Source organism: Odocoileus virginianus, chromosome 23 (genome assembly GCF_023699985.2).
Source record: "Odocoileus virginianus isolate 20LAN1187 ecotype Illinois chromosome 23, Ovbor_1.2, whole genome shotgun sequence".
NCBI lineage: Eukaryota > Metazoa > Chordata > Mammalia > Artiodactyla > Cervidae > Odocoileus > Odocoileus virginianus.
In genome coordinates, this window is record NC_069696.1 from 50,996,862 (window position 1) to 51,005,842 (window position 8,981).

General features: G+C 48.2%; 1 long non-coding RNA gene across 1 annotated transcript in view; it reads left to right on the forward strand.

The window, feature by feature from the left end:
• The window catches only part of LOC139030649 (uncharacterized), a 101,822-nt gene extending 93,056 nt beyond the window's left edge, over positions 1 to 8,766 (forward strand). The window contains exon 3 of the long non-coding RNA XR_011483061.1: positions 8,008 to 8,766. This is a non-coding gene — a long non-coding RNA (uncharacterized lncRNA). The remainder of the gene's footprint in view (positions 1 to 8,007) is intronic.
• Positions 8,767 to 8,981: the final 215 nt, after the last annotated feature.

An 8,981-nucleotide genomic window follows, 5' to 3' on the forward strand; every position in this document is an offset into this window, starting at 1 on the left:
GTGTGTGCTGAGGCATATCAAAGCTTGGCTGAAACTTTCTTAGCAGGCCTGGTGGTTTGAAGTTAGTTCAAAGGAAACCTCCAATCCCAAAGACTTTTAAATTTCTTCCTGCAAAATAAATTAAACACAAGAAGCCAATATGAACCCCTCTATGCCTCTGTATGTGAGGGATATAACCAAGTTGTTTCTCTCCAAAGTGTTCTTGAGAAATGTGTCTTTTCTTGTGCATAGCATACACATATGTGATAATAAAAATATGATTCAATCTTGAAAAGATGATCAAGAGTCTGGGGGCTGCTCTTGAAGGTGAGCTCTGCTAACTTCCCTGTGACTGACCCTGGCAGGGCCCGGGAATGTGAATGCATGAATGTGATGTGACCTTCGCACTGAGGTTGTCTGCAGCACACATGGAAGCATGTCACTCTCTCTCCCCAATGTGGATAAAGAAAAATATGCTTCATTTGCCCCATAAATCCCATGGGATCTGGATCCTTCCTTCCTTCCTTTCCAGCATCTAGTACCATCTTCCTTCTTGTGTTCCTGCAGCTCCTCTTACCACAAAGACTTTGCCCAGCTGTTCCCTTCCTCATGGAACATACTTTATTACACTTTTGCATCAGATAATTCCTACTGCTGTTTAGGTCTCAGCTCTCATTCCTGCTGTAGGCAAACCTTCTCTGACGTCCTTGCAGAGCTTAAACCTATTACATGCTTCCATAGTACTCTGCATACTGCTCACGCACCTCTGTGTACTATTTGCTGTGATATAAGAAGACAGATGTCTTTGGTCTTTATCCCTCGGTCCTGATACACAACTCTCACTCCTAAAGCCCTTGGAATTCCTGTGTGATAGAGCTCAGGGGGTGTTGTTTGCTATACATAGCCAACCTCTTTTGCCCATACCTGAGGAGCTGGGGAGGCTGGTTTCCAGAAGGACCAACTGTGTGATTAGAAGTTGGAAACTTTCATCCCCACCCCCTGACCTCTGCGGAGGAGAGGTGATTTGAGGTAGTGTTCACTCAGTGATGACCGATGACTTAATTTATCCTGTGTAGATTCACCTTTCTGAGATGGGCACCCAGGAACATAGTCTGCAGAGAGTGATCAATGAAACCAGAACGACAGCCTCTTAATCTCCACCATGAACTAAAAATGTCACGGGAACTTGCGACTTGACTCTGTCCTGACCCAGAATATTATTTCCCTAAAGGCAAAAGGAGTAGAGGGCGGCACAGGATGAGATGGTCGGATGGCATCACCAACTCAATGGACATGAGCTTGAGCAAACTCCGGGAGATAGTGAAGGACAGGGAAGCCTGGTGCGCTGCGGTCCAAGGGGTCACAAAGAATTGGGCATGACTTAGCAACTGAACAACAGAGGCGTTCTATGGGAAGGCAAACAAGAGTGTGTTTGGCCAACCTGGAATCAGCACTGGGGTGGTGAGCACTACATGACCTGTGTCTGCTTTGAGCCCTTCCACATAAGAGAAATCTTGCTCTGGGGCTCCCTCGGGTAGTGTCTCCATCTGCTTCAGTGGCTCCCCGTATCCACTCTTCTGTGGTGGGTCAATCCCACTGCTGACTAACAGGTTTTGGAGGTGTCAATGAACGGACGGCAAGTGTATGCTCTCCTTGCCATCAACCTCCTCCTGGGTGCACGGCAGACATTACTAGGTGATCATGGCTCTCTTTTCCACTGGGCTCAAATGAAGCCTCAAGAACCTTCTACACAGCACTCCAGGGACCACAGCCAGTTGACTGGAATAGGCATGTCCCATATACATGATTTCTCTCCCTAGGTCACAGATCAAGTTTGGTCAGAATACATCTTTTCTCACTATCACTTGCGTACTTCATTTCCAGAGGGTAATTTCAAATTCTTGGTGGAGAGTGTAGCCTCATGACTGCCTTCCCTGGACCACTTACAAGACATATTTAGGTTTTTACTAGGACCTTCAATGTCCTCATTCACTCCTTCCTTCCACAAGTAGCTACTGGGAGTTATTTAGTGCCAGCCTCTGGGCCCCTCCAGAACTGTTCTCATGAGATGTTAAAATTAGCTGGCTTAAAACCTGCAAATGGTTCTAAAGTAGATGCCTGATAGAGTCAAGGCTGGATTCCAATCTTCCCCTAGGGGCGTGCACCTGGTTCCCTGTAGGTACAGTTTATCCTTTGGGATACCGCTGCCCAAACCAAGACAGCGTGATTCCTTTTAGATTCTAGTTTTTATTTTCTCCTTCCATTTGTGTTCCCGTGGGCCCACGCTTCTTTACAAATTGACGCAAAGGTGCCTGAGCTTGATGCTTGGAATACCCTGCTTTTAACAAAGGGATGGTCATGTGACCCTTTGTCTTCCAAAGTTAACTGTGACAGCAAAGGTATTTAAATATTCTCCCCACACCCCAAAAAATGCCTGTTACGCTGTAATAAGAAAGAAGGCAATGATTCCACTCCAGAAGTAAAAACGCAGAGGGACAAATAAAAAGAACTGCCTTAGGAGGCCGCAGGTAACCTCGGAGGAGGGAGAGAGCGGGGTGGAAGAGAAGGGGCCTGAGTGCCTCGTGACATCCGGGCGAGCGCGTGGCCCCGCGCCCCTGCGTCCGCCTGCTCTGAGCATGCGCCACACCTTTATAAAGCGGCGAGTCCCGGGCATTTCCGCGCAGCCCGCCGCTCCTGCCGCGTGCCTGGCGCTGCCGCGTGCCTGGCGCGGCTGCCGCTTCCTGCGTGAGCTCACTCCGAGCGGAGGCGTCGGGGCGCGTGCGGCTCCTCCGGCCACACGCGCTGCGGGCTCAGACGCTCGCCGCTGGGGGCGGGCCTGCAGCTTCACTGTTTTCCTCGCTTCACGTCCTCCTAGAAAAGCTGTCTCCTTGGAAGGGTGGGTGTTTAGAAGTGTCAAGGAAGAAAGGAAAAGCGAGAGGAGGGAGGAGCGGAAGGACAGAAGCGGCCTTAGAGCTTCACGCGCAGGGCGTGGTCACCGGGCAGGCCTGGGGGCGCGATCTGACCTTGCGGCTGTAACCTGTGGGTTGCTGGATAAGCCTCAGGGCCTTCCCCTTTCAGATGGAGGTGATTATCCTACTGGTCACGTGGGGTTGTTGTAAATGAGTCCAGGTAAATGAGACCCTTGGGAAAGAACCGGGCTAAGGGTGACGATGACAACCGTGGTGCTCACGCTGAAGCTTTTGCTGTCGATGCTGGTGGTGCAGGCGATGTCTCTCTGGGCTTCAGCTCTGTTATCTGAGTGACTTTAATCAGGTGGCCTATGACAGCTCTTCTGAGAGTCGATGTTTTCGTAATTAAGAGAAAACAGAAGTAATAGGCTTAATGATGAAAGATAAACATGACTAACATTTGTAGAGCTCATCAAGTTTGCGAATAATTTTTATATAAATTTTCATCAGAACCTCTTAGCGAATCTGAGTAAGGATAGCTATCCTAATTTACAGATGAAGAAATTGAAGTTCCGAAAGTCAGATGATCCGTTCAAGGCTATGAGGTTAGCAAGTGGTAGAATTGAGACTCATCTTTCCAATAGAATGCTGCTCTGCATTTAGTACTCCCTAAACTGCATTCCTTGGTGGCTCAGTGGTAAAAGACTCTGCCTGTAATGCGGGAGACCCAGGTTCGATCCCTGGATCAAGAAGGCACCCTGGGGAAAGGCATGGCAATTCACTCCAGTGTTCTTGCCTGGAGAATCCCGTGGACAGAGGAGCTGGGCAGGTTACAGTCCATGGGGTGGCAAAGAGTTGGACAGGACTGAAGTGACTTAGCACGAAACCTGCAGCCCAGGTGGCTCAGCGGTAAGGAATCTGCCTACCAATGCAGTAGATGCAGGAGACTCCAGTTGGATCCTTGGGCTGGGAAGATCCTCTGGAGGAGGAAACGGCTACCCACTCCAGTATTCTTGCCTGGAAAACCCCATGGCAGAGGAGCCTGGTGGGCTAGAGTCCCTGGGGTCAGAAAAAGTCAGACATGACTGAGCTTGCACACAGATCACATTCACATTTGTATCACTCTGTCTCTACTCTTGCCTTTTCCTCTGCCCAGAGTGTTATCCCATCAAAGTGTCTCCTTCTTGGTTCTGGCAGCCCCTTTTCGGTCCTTCTAGAGCCTGTACTGTGAACAAGCCTCTTTCACATCATTTTTCCCCATGTGATTGTCTCCTGTCTGCACTGGGAAGCCCTTTAAGACAGAAGCTAGTTTTTATTGTCTTTGTATTCCTAGATACCATGACATCCTCTGACACATAGTAGGTTCTCAGTCAGTTTTCAACCAGTGAATAAGTATAAGTGATTCCACTAGCCTGGCTGGGGAGAGAGACATATTTGAGGCAGTATAAGCATATTGGAAAATCAATCAATTTTACAATAGCCTACATCAATCATCATTTATTAAAAAAATAAAACCAAAGTCTTCAGAATTTGTATTAATACTTATTGAAACCAATTAAAAATTACAACATGCTTTCTTGGAAACTTCGATTGATGGGCATTTTCAAGGTAGCCTTCAGAGCCAAAATTACATTTAGAGGGCTCCATTTGATGACTATCATTCAAGTCCAGGTATACCGCAAACAGATCAACGTAGAGTGATGTGTTGTGAGTGATGCTTTCACTAGAGACCTTAGTTCCTTAGGGCCTGCTTTTATTTCTTTCTCATCCTAGGCTCATGGGTCATTTATTTTTTCCTCCAAAGGTTCAATCTGATGGTTGTTTTAGGTGACTTTGATAGGATTTTAAATGTCATGGCTCTGTGTAGGAGGAGATGATTCAAGGTTAATGAGAGCCCAGACCGCACTGGATGTAAATCTAGCCCTTTGGATTGACAGCCATGGGTGACGGAGACCGCAGTTGCCGGTGCACTGTGGATGCGGTCTGACCTTTACCTGGAGGGGAGGATGAGCTGGCTCATTCTGAGCCAGGTGGAGCGCTGCTGGCATGGAAGTTTCAGGAAGATCAGTTTGAGAGCTGTAAGGGACCTTGAGGTGGTCTCTTTGTGTGTGCGTGTGTGTGTGTGTGTGGTGGTGGTGGTGATTTAGTTGCTAAGTCATGTCCAACTCTTGAGACAGCATGGACTGTAACCTGCCAGGCTCCTCTGTCCATGGAATTCTCCAGGCAAGAATACTGGAGTGGGTTGCCATTTCCTTCTCTAGGGCATCTTCCTGACCTGGGTTGGACCCCACGTCTCCTGTATCGCAGGTGGATTCTTTACTGCTGCGTCACCAGGGATTCCCATGTGTGTTTATGTGTATGTGTGTATACAGTATATATGCCTACGTATGTACTTGTTTATATACATATGTATGTACCATGTGTGTGTACCCATTCCTGTCCCCTTCTATGCTTAAGGCATCAGATTTGCAGAGATACATCTGCCATGTTTGTCTTCCCCCCAGATTCATATGGTGAAGCCCTAACCCCTCAATGTGATGGTATTTGGGGGTGGAGCGTTTGTGAGGGGATTGCATTTAGATGGGGTCATGAAGTGGGGGCCCCCATGTAGGAATAAGTACCCTTGTAAGAAGAGACACCAGAGAACTTGCCCTCTCCCTCTCTTGGTCATAAAAAAACACAGTGAGAAGGAGGCCGTCTGCAAACCTGGACGCAGCCCCTCACTAGACACTGAGTTGGAGTCAGACACTCACCAGACACTCGATCTTGGGCTTCCCAGACTGCAGGACTATGGAGAATACAGGTCTGGTGTGTAAAGCACCCTGTCTGTGGCGTTTTGCTGACTCAGCCTATGGGGCTGATGCAACACTCAAAGTTTGTGAAGCCCACGAAAGTCTGTGCAAGGGACTTCCCTGGTGGTCCAGTGGTTAGACTGTGCTTGTAATGCAGGGGGCGTAGGGACGGATCTCTGGGCTTGGAACTAAGAGCCCCTGTGCCATGTGGCGTTCCCACCCCCACCCCTGCTAATAATTTTTAGAAAAATCAGAAAAAGAAAGTGTGTGCAAAATGTCAGTGTGCGCATGCATGCCTTCCTCACTGGTGGTTTCTTTCCTCCCCACTGCTCACTTGCTGTTGAGCAGAAGGAAGGAACTCTCATTCTACTTTCTAGCAGGCTAGAGGATGGGGAAACCCATCCCGACTTCATGTTCTCAGCAGTCTGGCTCGCCCCTCCCCGGGAGCACCTTCTCTGCTTGAGGAGTCTGATTGCTCCTCTAGAGTCTCCAGGGCCCCCCTCTCATTGGAGTCTGCCTGTTGCAGAGGCAGGACTGGCTTCAGAGGTGAGTAACTTAATGCAGTTACACAGGCCCTGATGCTCAGAAGGGCCCTGTGCTTGGGTTAATGTTCTGCCTTTGCCATTTTGAAATTAACAAGTAAATAATCATTTATTTATTTATGTATGGCTGCACTGGGTCTTCATTGCTGGGAGCTGACTTTCTCTAGTTGTGGGGAGCAGGGGGTAGGGCCATGAGGCTCATGATTCTAGAATCACCTTGTTTATTCTCTGAACTCCAGAGGAGGGTGATTACTTGGTCTTTCACATCATTCCTGAAAGCTTATGGGATAGTGAAGCGACCAAAATGTTAGATGGCCAGTGACTATGCAGAATGTGCTGGGGGCTAGAGGGAGGGTCTGTTCAGTGTGGGCTGCTCTAAGACATTACCACAGACTCAGTGGCTTAACAACGCTTCATTTCTCACAGTTCTAGAGTCTGGAAATCGCACTAGGCGCCTGCATGGTTAGGTTCTGGTGAGGACCCTCTTCTAGGTTTATGGATAACTGTCTTCAGCTTGCTGTCTCCTAGCGAGCACTCTGGCCTCTAAGGGCGCTAATCTCATTCATGAAGGCCCCTCATGATCTAATCATCTCCCAAAGACCTCACCTACCACCATCACTTCAGGATCAAAGTTTCAGCATAGCAAGTTTGGAGGGGTGCAAACATTCCATTGCAGGACTGGGAGGGTACTTTGGCCTGACTAAGGGGCCAACTATGACAGCTTTATGGAGAGGGTGAGCTGAGAACTCCCTGAAGTAAGTAGTTTTCATAGTAGACAAAGGGGTGTGTGTGTGTGTGTGTGTGTGTGTGTGAGAGAGAGAGAGAGAGAGAGAGAGAGATTAATCTTTTAAGAAAAGAAAAAGAAATGTAGATATATTGTGTACAGATATAACCTGTTCTCATGGTGGTGATAGTTTCAATTTTGGACTCATTGGTGCTATAAATGAAAATCTTAATTTAAATACTCCTTTCAGCAAAGACTCCCCTGTTTCTTCTTTCTCCTCAGCATGCGTTTGTTTCTTTAAAAATCATCTTCATGTGTGAATTCATAACCTGGTTTAACAAAACTTCCCCCTGGGAGTTTGTCATTGGTACATAGTTTTCCAGATGGCCACGATGGGATAAAGATTTGGAAGCTTTATGTAGCTTTTGAAAGGCTCTAAGTGTAGGCGCCACAGGGAGAAGTGAGAAGGAGAGTTATATTGGAACAATGGTCAGGGCTTGATGACCTGCTCCTGAACCCCTGAAAGCACAGTATGTTTTAGACCAAACGGAAACATCCTACCTGCACTTTGCCTCAAGAGAACGGAGAGAGTTTTATCAGGAAGGATCTCAAAAAGTCAGGTCTGAGTGTGCACCTTGGCTCAAATGGGGATTGCGTGTGGTCTCCGGGACTGCAGGGTACATCCTGGTTCTGATAGTTTACAAGTAAACACAGCACGTAAGTATAGAAATCTTCATATACAAAATGTGAACTCAAGCCCGTAATAAACAGGCCAAGATGGAAGTAACAAGATTCCTGTCTGCCACCATTATCCTCTCTTCCTTGAGGTCCAGCCACACCTTGAACATTCTCCTCTCGTTCTAGCTCTTTCCACATTGTGCAGTGATGGTGGGTTTAAAGCCTCTGCCCCTTTCGGGCTGTGAACTTTCAGAGGTAACTTTGGATCCCACGTGCCTACACCATACTCACCACATAAGGGGGAGGGAGGGAGGAAGGGGGGCATGCTTTCTGTCGAATTGATGCAGGCTTCAAAAAAACATATTTATTCTATTTTAACACAGACCTGTGTTCCCTGAACAGAGCTTCTGCCATCATCCTGAGACTTTTGAGACTGAGGGGATAATTTGGTTCAAAACATTTATGAGAACTTGCCAATTGATGCTTTTGAACTGTGATGTTGGAGAAGACTCTTGAGAGTCCCTTGGACTGCAAGGAGATCCAACCAGTCCATCCTAAAGGAGATCAGTCTTGGGTGTTCATTGGAAGGACTGATGCTGAAGCTGAAATTCCAATACTTTGGCCACCTGATGTGAAGAGCTGACTCACTGGAAAAGACCCTGATGCTGGGAGGGGTTGGGGGCAGGAGGAGAAGGGGATGACAGAGGATGAGATGGCTGGATGGCATCACCGACTCGATGGACATGAGTTTGGGTAAACCCCGGGAGTTGGTGATGGGCAGGGAGGCCTGGCTTGCTGCAGTCCATGGGGTCGCACAGAGTCGGACACTACTGAGAAATGAACTGAACTAAACTGGACTGAGCTGCCTGCCAGGCCGTGGGAGATTCAAGGACTCCAGGGCACTGCTGACTTTGAGCTTCCAAGTCTTGACAGTTTCCCTTGTGGCCGCTGGGTGGCAGTGTGTCCCACAAGATGTTGTTTGCAGGGCTGGCGTGTCTCAAGCTTAAGGCTCAGAGATTTGTAGCTCCTCACTTGGATTTGTTTAACGCACATTTTCACATTGAATTGACAGCGCGTGTTATAGCCGTGTGTGCATATATGTACTTAATTATACTGTGGAATTAAATTCAAAAGGATGAGAATGTGGTTACGTGTGTATGTTTCCAAAGCCTGCTTCAGTTTGCAGGTTTTGCTGGGGGCTCAGGCAGGGATGACGCAACTGCAGGGGAAGCTGAGGGAAGCCTCAAACCCAAGGGCGTGTGGCATCCACTTGGAGCAGGGGCAATGGCAGACTGCATCCTGGGCCACTGATAGCCGCAGCCCTGAGCTCCCTTCCCTCCACCACCTGCTGCCCCAG